The following is a 3223-nucleotide window of genomic DNA, read 5'->3' as shown; positions in this document are numbered from 1 at the left end:
GAGCCTGGGTGGGATTACTAAGGGAGTGAAAGTGGACAGAAGAGATCTGAGGGCCAGACTAGGTCCTAAGGCATCCAACATTTAGAGACTGAGCTGAGGAGGAATCCAATCTGTTGAGTTTAGTAGGAAGTAGTACCCTTGCCTGGAAAATCCCATGGACGGAGAAGCCTGGTGGGCTGTAGTCCATGGGGTCGCAAAGAGTCAGACACGACTGAGCAACTTCACTTTCACTTTTCACTTTCATGCATTGGAGAAGGAAATGGCAACCCACTCCAGTGTTCTTACCTGTAGAATCCCAGGGACGGGGGAGCCTGGTGGGCTGCTGTCTATGGGATTGCACAGAGTCGAACACGACTGAAGCAACTTAGCAGCAGCAGCAGTAATCCCTGGGTAGGAAGAAGGTAGGGTGGTAACCTGAAAACCCAGTGAAAAAATAGTGTTTCAAAGAGGATGGAGTCAGCAACCGTGCCCTGTGCTTTGATCGAGTAAGATGAGGACGGATGCTGGACCATTGGATTTAGAAACATGAGGGTGAGCTTGACCAGGACAGTTTCCGCACAGTGATGGAGGCAAAAATCTGCTTAGAGCAGCTTAAGGAGTAAGGGAGAGAAATTGGAGACAGCAAATTTAGAACACTATTTTGAGAAGTTTTTCTGCAAAGCCAAGTAAAGAAATGGGATATCTTCTAGGGAAAGTGTTCTTTAATGTCCGCCGGGTCCAGCTCTTTGGTGTTGTTCAGCTCCTCTGCATCCTTGCTGAGGTTCTGCCTAGTATTTTATTGAAAACCAAAAGAGGTGAAGCTCCCAACTCTAATTGTGGGTTTGTTTGTTTCTCCTTTTAATTCTGTCAGTTTTTACTCTGTGTGTTTTGCAGCACTGTCATCTGGTGATTGCAAGCTTACTATTGTTATGTCTTCTTTGTGAATTGACCTTTTTATCATTATGTCATGTCCCTTTTTAATCCCTGGTAACTTTCTTTGATCCGAAGTTTACTTAGACCGATGTTAATACAATCACTCTTCCTTTCTTTTGATCAGAGTTGACATGGAATTTCTCTTTCCATCCTTTTACTTTTAACCTACCAGCATCTGAAGTCTATTTCTTATAGACAGCATATGGTCAGATCATGTGTTTCTAGTCTGTTCTAACAATCTTTTTTTTTTTTTTTTGGTCAATGTTTGTTTATATCTCTTTAGGTTAATTTACTTGGTAGGAAAAATAGTCTCATATCACAAATAAAATGGAAAACATTACAGAAAATTCAGAACATTACAGAAAATTCAGTAACATTAATGGAGTGCAATGAGATATTTCCAAATAAAATGGCACAGTTGGTAACCAGGATAAAATCATGCCCCTCCAGCAATGAAGGGTATCTCTGTTTGAGAGGGACCATTTTTGAAGCTACTATTATTTCCTTCGGGGCTTCCCTAGTAGCTCAGCTGGTAAGTGCAGGAGACTCCAGTTCGATTCCTGGGTCAGGAAGATCCCCTGGAGAAGGGATAGGCTCCCCACTCCAGTATTCTTGGGCTTCCCTGGTGGCTCAGATGGTAAAGAATCCGCCTGCAATGTGGGAGACCTGGGTTTGATCCCTGGGTCAGGAAGATTCCCTGGAGAAGGGAATGGCTCCCCATTCCAGCAGGATCTCAAAGAGTTGGACGTGACTGAGTGATTTTCACTTCACTTCACTTCATTATCTCCTTCACAGCCAGAACAGTATAGTCTTTATTTGGAGGGTACTGGCCAGGGATGATAGCTTTTGTTTATAAAGTATATATTTTCTAATACTATTCAACTCGAACAATCTGTCTTTTAATTGATCTGTCTAGGCCATTTATATTTAATGCACTATTGATACGTCTCAGTTTGGATCTACAGATTTATTATTTGTATCCTGTTTGTTTCCTCTATTCTTTTATTTCCGTATTTCCTCTTTTCTGCTTTCTTTGGGTTATTGAAAACTTGTTAGTATTCACTTTAAAGTTACATGTTATACTTTTGACAATATTTCTTTGCAAGTAGAAACATTGTTCTACTTCGAGTGAAAATGACGACAACTTCATATAGGTCCTTTTATCCTACCCTTTTTCTGTTATAGTTTTCTTCTGTATTAGGTTCACATACATCAGATGCTGGAAAATTCTCTTTTGACTGTCAAACATATTTTAAAGAACTCAGGAGAATAGTAGTTGACTCTATTTGCTTAGATATTTACAATTTCGGTTGCTCTTCCTTGTTCCTAACCTTCCAGATTTCCTTCTGGTATTATTTCCTTTAGGTCTGAAGGATTTCTTTTAGGAAAAAAAATTTTTTTTAAAAACAGAAGTTCTGGTGGAAACTAATTCTTTTAGTTTTCCTTTGCTTGAGAAAACATTAGTTCCTGATGGACCTTTTCACTGAATATAGAATTCTGGATTGTCAATTCTTTTCTTTCAGCATTCTGAAAATGCTGCTTCACTTCCCTCTGTCCTTCGTGGTTTCTGCTGAGAAATCTTGTCTTTGAATCCTCTATAAATAATGCAACATTTTCTCTGAATGCTTTTAAGACTTTTTCAGTCTTTAGATTACTGTAGTTTAATTCCATTGTTTCTGGACATGGATTTGTTGGGGTTTATCATGTTTATCCCTGGTGGCTCAGATGGTAAAGCGTCTGCCTACAATGCAGGAGACCCAGGTTCAATCCCTGGGTCAGGAAGATCCTCTGGAGAAGGAAATGGCAACCCATTCCAGTACTCTTGCCTGGAGAATCCCATGGATGGAAGAGCACGGTAGGCTATAGTCCATGGGGTCTCCAAGAGTCGGACACGACTTCACTTTCACTTCTCCTGTTTAGAGTTTAAGTTTCTGGACTATGTAGATTTCACCAAAATGCACCAAAATTGGGAAGCTACCAGCCATTGTTTCTTCAAAGACTTTTTCTGTTTTCTCTCAAACTCCCGTGACATGATGTTTGACCTTTTGTTATTGCTCCACAGTTCTCTGAGGTTCTGTTCATTTATTTAGTTTTCCCTCTCTGTTCAGATTGGATCATTTGTATTGATCTGTCTTAAAGTTCACTGACTCTTTCCTTTACCTCCATTCTGATATTGAGCCTGTTTAATTAGTTTTTGTACTTTGGTTGTTTTATCTTTCAATCCTAAAACTTCCATTTGGTTCTTCATTGTATCATCTGTTGTTTACTTTGACTTTGTACCTTTCTGTTCCCTTCTAACGTTAACCTTTAC

The 3223-nt window shown here is 39.8% G+C and overlaps 1 non-coding gene across 1 annotated transcript; it reads left to right on the top strand.

Moving 5' to 3' along the window:
• The first annotated feature begins 2622 nt into the window (after window positions 1-2622).
• TRNAC-ACA lies at window positions 2623-2695 on the top strand. The gene has a single exon. It is a non-coding gene; the product is annotated as a tRNA-Cys (tRNA).
• Window positions 2696-3223: the final 528 nt, after the last annotated feature.

Source organism: Oryx dammah, unplaced genomic scaffold (assembly GCF_014754425.2).
Source record: "Oryx dammah isolate SB20612 unplaced genomic scaffold, SCBI_Odam_1.1 HiC_scaffold_26, whole genome shotgun sequence".
Lineage (NCBI taxonomy): Eukaryota > Metazoa > Chordata > Mammalia > Artiodactyla > Bovidae > Oryx > Oryx dammah.
The sequence above is the reverse complement of the archived record's forward strand: the minus strand, read 5'-3'. Positions and strand labels throughout refer to the sequence as shown.